A 10,832-nucleotide genomic window follows, 5' to 3' on the forward strand; every position below is an offset into this window, starting at 1 on the left:
GTGTGTGTGTGTGTGAGCCACTCAGTGGTGCCTGACTCTTTTTGACCCCACGGACTGTAGCTCACCAGGCTCCTCTGTCCATGGGGATTCTCCAGGCAAGAATACTTAAGTGGGTTGCCATTTCCTTCTCCAGGGGATCTTCTTGACCCAGGGATAGAACCCAGTCTCCCGCATTACAGGCAGATTCTTTACCATTTGGGTCACCAGGGAAGCCCCATCACCATCTTTAGTAGGAAACTGTCTGATAGACACAGAGGACTCCTTTGTGTCTTTAGTCTGCAACCTCAGATTTGAGTGGTAGCAAACTCAGAAGCTGGACTGGTCCATTTGCCCTGACCTTCCTCCTTGGTCACAAGCCTTTTTAAACATCTCTTTACTATCCCTGGAAGCAAATATCAGGCAAGACCTCTCAAGGTTGCTCAGGGGGACATGGTACCATGTGTGTGCAGAACTTCCTAGGCCAGCATCCTGCACATCAGATCCATTGAGTAATTTCCCTTGCTCTTGCTCAGATCGCAACATCCACATAACAAAGAGGAGAGTCTGTGTTACACAGAGCAATAGCTGCCTGGATCCAGCTTAGTAAAGCTTCCAGGAGTGAAGCAGTCACTAGTAGGACTGGCTCCAGACACAGCAGCCAACTTCAGTACAACTCGCTAGCCAACATTCCTGGAGGGTAAGACTCTAATATCAGCTGTTCTCAATGGCAACAATGACACAGCTGCTGGAAGAAGCTTCTCCCAGGTTCTCTTCAGATTTATGATGTGGTTGCTGTTCAGTCTCTCTGTTGTGTCTGACTCTTTGCGATCCTAGGGACTGAAGCACACTGGCTTCCCTGTCCTTTACCACCTCCCAGAGTTTGCTCAAACTCATGTCCATTGAGCCAATGATGCCATCCAGCCATCTCATCCTCTCACTACCTTCTCCTTCTGCCCTCAGTCTTTCTCAGCATCAGGGTCTTTTCAAATGAGTTGGCTCTTCACATCAGGTGGCCAAAGTATTGGAGCTTCAGCTTCAGCATTCAGTCTTTCCAATCAATATTCAGGGCTGATTTCCTTTAAGATTAATTAGTTTGATCTCCTTGCTGACCAAGGGACTCTTAAGAGTCTTTTCCAGCATCACAGATCAAAAACATCAGTTCTTTGGCACTCAGATTTCTTTATGGTCCAACTCTCACACTGGTACATGACTACTGGAAAAAAACATAGCTTTGACAATATGGACCTTTATCAGCAAAGTGATGTCCTTTCTTTTTAATACACTGTCTAGGTTTGTCATAGCTTTTCCAAAGAGCAAGTATCTTTTAATTTTATAGCTGCAGTCACTGTCCACAGTGATATTGGAGCCCATGGAAATAAAGTCTGTAACTGTTTCTATTTTTACCCCATCTATGAAGTGATGGTACCAGATGTCATGATCTTACGTCTTGGGAACTAAGTTTTTATGATGTGTATGTCATCGCTTTTCCTTTTGTAGATGTACTGTCCAATTTGGAAGTCCAGATTGGTGCCACCTGATGGGTTCCTGCTACAAGGAATTTGAGGACATATTCTTCCTTCATTTGTAGTATATCAAGGATTCTAGACACTGCAAAAATTTCCTTTTGAGTTAAGCTGGGATCCCAAAACAGTGCTGCGTGGAACCCTCTCTCAGCAGCATTGAATGGCTTTTTTTTTTTTTAATCCATCATTCCTTGATTTCAAAGAGAAATTTGCAACATGGCAAAAATACACATTCTGAAGGATTCACTTCTTCCTCTATGTGACAGTTTCTTTTACTGAAGATGTGTCTCTGTTTCCTTGCTTCAGTGTAGTAACTATGTCCCAAAGGACTCTTGAATTGTCACCCACTGATTTAGGAAATTGCATGATCTGGTAGTCAAATGTAGCTCTCAGAGTTCCTGGATTGAATAGATTTGCTCTTTAATGGCTCTGATTAAGAATCAATAAAATGGCAAAACAAATGTGCACTATTCATCTCCGTGACATGAAGAGGGATGTGAGAAAAGATGTATTTTAGGGATGTGGTTTGAGTGTTTGGGCAGCACAATAAACACTGAGACATTCACACTGTTGGAGACAGGTGAAACATATACTATAAAGGCAAAAAAAAAAAAGAAGAAAGAAATCCCAATATATGTGTTACTTAATTAGTTGAAAATACTGTAACAGCTCATTGGGCAATTTTGTAATCAGATGAGCCCAAGGGACGAATATGATCAAGTTTAAAACAGTTCATTTTCTTTGAATGCAGCTGTATACAATGCCCCAGGAGATACTAGAAGTGATAAAACTACAGCGACTCTTTTAATAACATATTCAAACCCCCAAATCCATGAACAGAAACACATATTGTTATGCTTTGAAGGGTAATCATAGACCCTATGGAGCCCCTTCCAGAGCAAAAGCAAAGAAGCTGGAAACCTCCCACTAATGACCATCTTAATTGTGTGGCCTTCTTTAGGATGGTCTTTTGAAAGTATTTTTCATTTTTTCTTTGTATCTAAGTTCGTAGGGTTAAACTAATGCTGTGATTGCTGGAATTGTTATTTCTCCCCCAGTGATTTTATAGCCAACAAGGGAACATTTAGCACCCACTGATTCTTTGTGGAAAATAATCTATTTAGGGATACTTGCTTCAGTTAAATCTTTTTTTTTTTTTTTTCAATGCTTCCTTCTTTTATTTTATTATGGAGAAATCTGCACCAAGGCAGAACTGGAGCTTCCGAAGAATTAACTTGCCTCCCTATTTATTCTTTTCTGGAAGTAATAGGCCTCTGTTGATAGCAGCCCAGATGGGTGCTAAGAAAGCAATTATGATTAAAAACATGATGGGAATTCAGAGAGCTGCAGGATGTCTGCAAGTATCAAGGACTCTTGTTAAGGGCTTAATCCCACATTCATTATATGGCTTCTTTTTAAGGATTGTCTATCAGTAATTTCTTGGTTATTAAAAACTTATATTTAATGCACCCTTTGTACAATACACAGACATAATGTGAGTCAGCTCTTTGAACAATATTTGATATATTTTGGTTAGACATAGAAAGATCTGACATTAACAATCTCCCTTCAACTGAAGGAAATTTACTTTGAAAGAACATGGTAAACAAATGAAGAAGGATGATTTTCCTCAGCAGTGTCTGGCATACACATTAGATGCAATCTTTTTTCTCTTCCAATACTTCTTGCTAAAGCCAAGTATATTTCCCATAGAAAGGGGAGAAAAACCTGAGGTAACTGTAATAGAACTAATTTTTTTTTCAATTATATTTATATATATCTGTTTCTCTCCATATTTTTGAAAGGTAGAGATAAACAGTATCTTAAAGTAAAATTCAGAATTTAAAGTGTAATCTGTACCTCAGAAGATATGGTTCCTTGGGGCCTATGTGGCCTTGTTTTATATTGTTTTCATTTCATAAGAAGTTGATGATAATTGTATCTTATTGATATCAGGAGGTATATTTAGCAAAATTAACAATTTTCTCAGCCTAGAGAATCTTTAGCACAACTAAAGGACACAACAGGGAGCTGAGATCAGTGTTGGCCAATGAATTAATGTGTTACTGGATTTGGGAGCATCAAAGAGGACCCTCCCTCGTGGGCGTTAGTACTTGGCAAGGATACAAGAAGAATCTGAAGTCCTACCTATGACAAAAACAAGTTTACTAAGGAAAGACTACCTCAGCGAGAGGTGGGCCAAGCAAGAAAGGTACTGGTGCTGGAATGATGAGGTACAGTGTTTTCAAGATATGGCTTTTACATATTCATCTAAGGGGCTTGGACGGATAATTTTGATTTGACAGTTGCAAGTTACCTAACAGCAGGCTCTATTGAGCATGTCTTTCCCATAATTCGGTCTGTTATAATCAGATGTATGTGTGTATTGAACGTTTATGAGCCCTTAATGGGCTCCTGGCTGGCTAAGGTTACTTGGGGACACAGCTGTGTATCAAGGACTCACATACTGGAGTTGGAGAAGCCCCTATGGTTAGTTTGTATCCCATGTGTACCTAGGATGCAGGTTCCAGAGTTAGAAAAGTCTCTGTGGTTATTTTGTAGATATCTGTGAGCTCTCTTGGGCCCTGTTAGCCCCTGACTGGGGTGGGGTTTAGAGATCTGCTTGCATCCTTTTCTGCTAGGCTCAGGCCTAACTTTCTACCTAATAAATAGATGATCAGAAAATATACATTTGTACAGAGATCAATTAAGGATATATGAGGAAATGTAAAAGGACAAAGGAAGTAGCCTGGTAATTGTTGAGGGAAAATTGAACTTCTATAAATATTGTAGCTACTAAATAACTTTTCAGGACTAGAAGTACCTCAAAGCCCCAACTAATTCAGAGCAATGCCCAGTTATTAGCAAGGCATGAGCATCTAACAAGAGTTATTTATTGTAGGTAAGATATAAAATCACATATAAGTTCTGTTTTAGGAAAGATTAAATGTATACACAAATAAGAATAATTATAAAGCTTGATGACTGCTTAAAGTGAGGTAAAAAGTTCTATCAGGATTCAGAATAAACCATACAGCTGGAGCAATTGAAAGTTTAAACCAAGAGCTGAACTCTGTGATCAGCACAAATTGCATTGCAAGAGTCAGTTTGGGACATGTTCTCTTTTATTTGCTAGACATATACTGAAGGTGAATTTATAGGATGTGAAGAATTATATGATTCTTTATAGATCAGAAGGACAAAATAAGAACATTAGCAAAATATACCAGATGAAGGAAACTGTATCATAATTAAGGACAAATTCTTTTCAAGAACAGAATGAAAACTTGTTACAGATAGAATGTTTAGTGGGTGCAATTACATAGAATAATTTCAAAGATGTCATCTACTTCAGAGTGCCAGTACTGATCCAAGATAAAGAGGTATTCTGGAATGGGCTTTACCACTCACATGCAGTAGACAACATATTTATCTAGGATACAGGATATTGGGCTTCCATTACTTTTGCCACTAACTAGCTGAGTGGCCTTTAATAAGATATTTTCCCTCTCTTGTTCTCATATTTTCTCTGTTAAATGGTAGTTTGGGCAGGATGCATTCATTTTACAATTAGTTCCTATTTTGTTCTAGGCACCAAACTTAACCCTACATACTGGTGAATAAAACAAAATTCCTCAAATTTTTTACTTGTAGAATGCTAAGATTTACATTGGGGTACATGTGTCTCTTTCCATTCTGGTTTCCTTGGTGTGTATGCCCAGCAGTGGGATTGCTGGGTCATAAGGTAGTTCTATTTGCAATTTTTTAAGGAATCTCCACACTGTTCTCCATAGTGGCTGTACTAGTTTGCATTCCCACCAACAGTGTAGGAGGGTTCCCAATGTTCATCGCAGCAATGTTTATAATAGCCAGGACATGGAAACAACCTAGATGTCCATCAGCAGATGAATGGATAAGAAAGCTTTGGTACATATACACAATGGAGTATTACTCAGCCGTTAAAAAGAATTCATTTGAATCAGTTCTGATGAGATGGATGAAACTGGAGCCGATTATACAGAGTGAAGTAAGCCAGAAAGAAAAACACCAATACAGTATACTAACACATATATATGGAATTTAGGAAGATGGCAATGACGACCCTGTATGCAAGACAGGAAAAAAGACACAGATGTGTATAACGGACTTTTGGACTCAGAGGGAGAGGGAGAGGGTGGGATGATTTGGGAGAATGGCATTGTAACATGTATACTATCATGTAAGAATCGAATCGCCAGTCTATGTCCGACGCAGGATACAGCATGCTTGGGGCTGGTGCATGGGGATGACCCAGAGAGATGTTATGGGGAGGGAGGTGGGAGGGGGGTTCATATTTGGGAACGCATGTAAGAATTAAAGATTTTAAAATTTAAAAAATAAAAAACTAAAAAAAAAAAAGAATGCTAAGATTTTAAACACAAAAAATCATGATATATCGGAAATACTGCAGTCTAGTCAGACCTTGATGAGGACTTCAGATCTCCCTCTTAAGCTATGTGTGTTAACTTCATCAAGATTCTTAACTTTTGTTTCCTTTTGTAATCTGTCTATTGAGAATAATGGTGATAACTGCCAAGTGATGTTTGAGGTCGCTCTATATTCACATATGTAACATGCCTACTTCAGCGGCTGGTAGATAATGCTTACTAAATAGTTGCTGATGACTTTTTCACTTTCTAACTTTTACCCCTCCCTCTGATTATGTATTTCAGACACTCAGGCATAGTCTTCTCAGTATCAGTTCATCCATTTCAGTTCATTTCAGTCGCTCAGTCGTGTCTGATTCCTTGAGACCCCATGAATCGCAGCACGCCAGGCCTCCCTGTCCATCACCAACTCCCGGAGTTCACTCAGACTCATGTCCATGGAGTCAGTGATGCCATCCAGCCATCTCATCCTCTGTTGTCCCCTTCTCCTCCTGCCCCCAATCCCTCCCAGCATCAGAGTCTTTTCCAATGAGTCAACTCTTTGCATGAGGTGGCCAAAGTACTGGAGTTTCAGCTTTAGCATCATTCCTTCCAAAGAAATCCCAGGGCTGATCTCCTTCAGAATGGACTGGTTGGATCTCCTTGCAGTCCAAGGGACTCTCAAGAGTCTTCTCCAACACCACAGTTCAAAAGCATCAATTCTTCGGCGCTCAGCCTTCTTCACAGTCCAAATCTCACATCCATACATGACCACTGGGAAAGCCATGGCCTTGACAAGATGGACCTTTGTTGGCAAAGTAATGTCTCTGCTTTTTAATATGCTGTCTAGGTTGGTCATAACTTTCCTTCCAAGGAGTAAGCGTCTTTTAATTTCATGGATGCAGTCACCATCTGCAGTGATTTTAGAGCCCCCCAAAATAAAGTCTGACACTGTTTCCACTGTTTCTCCATCTATTTGCCATGAAGTGATGGGACCAGATGCCATGATGTTCATTTTCTGAATGTTGAGCTTTAAGCCAACTTTTTCACTCTCCTCTTTCACTTTCATCAAGAGTCTTTTTAGTTCCTCTTCACTTTCTGCCATAAGGGTGCTGTCATCTGCATATCTGAGGTTATTGAATTTCTCCCGGCAATCTTGATTCCAGCTTGTGCTTCTTCCAGCCCAGAGTTTCGCATGATGTACTCTGCATATAAGATAAATAAGCAGAGTGACAATATACAGCCTTGACGTACTCCTTTTCCTATTTGGAACCAGTCTGTTGTTCCATGTCCAGTTCTAACTGTTTCTTCCTGACCTGCATATAGGTTTCTCAAGAGGCAGGTCAGGTGCTCTGATATTCCCATCTCTCTCACAATTTTCCACAGTTTATTATGATCCACACAGTCAAAGGCTTTGGCATAGTCAATAAAGCAGAAATAGATGTTTGTCTGGAACTCTCTTCCTTTATCCATGATCCAGTGGATGTTAGCAATTTGATCTCTGGTTCCTCTGCCTGTTCTAAAACCAGCTTGAACATCAGGAAGTTCACGGTTCATGTATTGCTGAAGCCTGGCTTGGAGAATTTTGAGCATTACTTTACTAGCATGTGAGATGAGTGCAATTGTGCAGTAGTTTGAGCATTCTTTGGCATTGCTTTTCTTTGGGATTGGAATGAAAGCTAACCTTTTCCAGTCCTGTGGCCACTGCTGAGTTTTCCAAATTTGCTGGCATATTGAGTGCAGCACTTTCACAGCATCATCTTTCAGGATTTGAAATAGCTCCACTGGAATTCCATCACCTCCGCTAGCTTTGTTCGTGGTGCTTTCTAAGGCACACTTGACTTCACATTCCAAGATGTCTGGCTCTAGGTGAGTGATCATGCCATCATGATGATCTTGGTCGTGAAGATGTTTTTTGTACAGTTCTTCTGTGTATTCCTGCCACCTCTTCTTAATATCTTCTGCTTCTGTTAGGTTCATATCATTTCTGTCCTTTATCGAGCCCATCTTTGCATGAAATGTTCCCTTGGTATCTCTGATTTTCTTGAAGAGATCTCTAGTCTTTCCCATTCTGTTGTTTTCCTCTATTTCTTTGCATTGATCGCTGAGGAAGGCTTTCTTATCTCTTCTTGCTATTCTTTGGAACTGCATTCAGATGCTTATATCTTTCCTTTTCTCTTTGCTTTTTTGCTTCTCTTCTTTTCACAGCTATTTGTAAGGCCTCCCCAGGAAGCGATTTTGCTTTTTTGCATTTCTTTTCCATGGGGATGGTCTTGATCCCTGTCTCCTGTACAATGTGAGGAACCTCTGTCCATAGTTCATCAGGCACTCTACCTATGAGATCTAGGCCCTTAAATCTATTTGTCACTTCCGCTGTATCATCAGGGATTTGATTTAGGTCATACCTGAATGGTCTAGTGGTTTTCCCTACTTTCTTCAATTTCAGTCTGAATTTGTCAATAATGAAAAGGACATCTTTTTTGGGTGTTAGTTCTAAAAGGTCTTGTAGGTCTTCATAGAACCATTCAACTTCAGCTTCTTCAGCATTACTGGTTGGGGCATAGACTTGGATTACTGTGATATTGAATGGTTTGCCTTGGAAATGAACAGAGATCATTCTGTCGTTTTTGAGATTGCATCTAAGTACTGCATTTCGGACTCTTTTGTTGACTATGTCGGCTACTCCATTTCTTCTGAGGGATTCCTGCCCACAGTAGTAGATATAATGGTCATCTGAATTAAATTCACCCATTCCAGTCCATTTTAGTTTGCTGATTTCTAGAATGTTGACGTTCACTCTTGCCATCTGCTGTTTGACCACTTCCAATTTGCCTTGATTCATGGACCTAACATTCCAGGTTCCTATGCAATATTGCTCTTTACAGCATCAGACCTTGCTTCTATCACCAGTCACATCCACAGCTGGGTATTGTTTTTGCTTTGGCTTCATCCCCTCATTCTTTCTGTAGTTATTTCTACTCTGATCTCCAGTAGCATACTGGGCACCTACTGACCTGGGGAGTTCCTCTTTCAGTATCCTATCATTTTGCCTTTTCATACTGTTCATGGAGTTCTCAAGGCAAGAATATTGAAGTGGCTTGCCATTCCCTTCTCCAGTGGACCATATTCTGTCAGACCTTTCTACCATGACTGGTCCATCTTGGGTGGCCCCACAGGGCATGGCTTAGTTTCACTGAGTTAGACAAGGCTATGGTCCTAGTGTGATTAGATTGACTAGTTTTCTGTGAGTATGGTTTCAGTGTGCCTGTGCTCTGATGCCCTCTTGCAACATCTGCTGGGTTTCTCTTACCTTGGACGTGGCGTATCTCTTCACGGCTGCTCCACCAAAGCGCAGCCACTGCTCCTTACCTTGGAAGAGGGGTATCTTCTCATCGCCACCCCTTCTGACCTTGAACATGGAATAGCTCCTCTATTCCGCACAGGCACCACTCCTTGGACGTGGGGTTGCTCCTCCCAGTCACCGCCCCTGACCTCGGATGTGGGGTAGCTCCTCTCAGCCGCTATGCGCGCCATCGCAGCTGTGCTTGCTATATTAAAGATAATTCCCTGATTGCCTCACGGCATTTCTGAGTACTATTTAGAGAGCCTGTACAAAGCAATTTTTTTTGACACAAAATTTAAACTTAGGTCAGTTGTTCCTGGCTTCTTTAAAACATGTGACAGAAGTTTGGAGTTCCTTTTCTCTCAACATAATGATTCTTACATTCTTTATATAAATATATATATACATATAAAACAATATATTTTTTATATATTTATATATAAATATAGTTTACATATCCTCTTGAGAATGTAACAGAAGTATAGAAGTTAAGAGCCTGCTTCATAGTAAAATGTGCCTACACATGGAACAGCACACCATCTCAACTTGGTTCTAGGCCCCTTGGTCCCCTGACGTCTTTCCATGAACCCCAGATGAAGGAGATATGATTTTTTTTCACTATAGAAGACTCAAATTTTAATTTGAAATTCATGAATTCCAACTGGTTATGGAGCTGAATATCATCCTTCACCATTGCTAATACCACAAAGGGAAAACTTTGAATCAAGTAGATTTCACAGGGCAAGTGTGAATATTGATTTCAACCTTGCCACATAGCCTTCTGTGCGCTGACTGAAGAGACTATTCTGCCCACATTTCAAGGTGAGGTTCATCTACTCCAGCGATAAATACTGAAACCAAGGCACATGGGATCCAGCTGTCCCAAACCACATTGTAGGCTGCTCCTTTAAGTGTCCCAGAGAGGAGTTAAATAATACTGTTACTTCAGCATGTGGTGATGATTCCCTTGTTGCCACAGAATTGAAACTAAAAGTTATTTGAAGTTTTCAAATCTATGTCAAAAGGCAGATGATTCTGAAAGTCCTACAATTTTGAGTCTTTATAAGTGAAAATCCTTAAAAGTTTAGATCTAAGTGATAGTTTATTTTGTGTAAGTATAAGATACTTAAAAAGTCTAAGCTTTATTAAAGTGAAAGTGTCATATTTTTTCTTTTTATGTAATGTATGAGCTCTACATCAGATTTTTATTTATTTAACATATTTATGGAATATCTTATTTAAATTGGTTTGTGTTCAATTGCCTATGACAGACTATTCCCACTAAATATAGTGCTTAATCTCTTTTAGATTCATTTTCAGAAGATATTCTTATATTGTGGACATCATTTCCTAAATGATGTACTTATAAAATATCTAAAAATTTATTTTTAAATATAATAAGAAAATGTTTTAAGATATTATTATGTCATGTTTTGACTAATTTTTAATGAGATATTATTCCACTTCAAAGATATATTGTTTTAGCAATCTTATATTTCAAAACATGTTAAAAATTAACAGATTAGTTAAATTTTCTGTGAGAATTTAAAGTTTTGATTCCTGTTACATAAGAAGAAAACA

At 39.4% G+C, this 10,832-nt stretch overlaps 1 pseudogene; it reads right to left on the reverse strand.

Moving 5' to 3' along the window:
• Nucleotides 1-284: 284 nt before the first annotated feature.
• LOC138440742 (small ribosomal subunit protein uS2-like) lies at nt 285-9,442 on the reverse strand (annotated as a pseudogene).
• Nucleotides 9,443-10,832: the final 1,390 nt, after the last annotated feature.

This window comes from Ovis canadensis, chromosome 1 (assembly GCF_042477335.2).
Source record: "Ovis canadensis isolate MfBH-ARS-UI-01 breed Bighorn chromosome 1, ARS-UI_OviCan_v2, whole genome shotgun sequence".
Classification (NCBI taxonomy): Eukaryota; Metazoa; Chordata; class Mammalia; order Artiodactyla; family Bovidae; genus Ovis; species Ovis canadensis.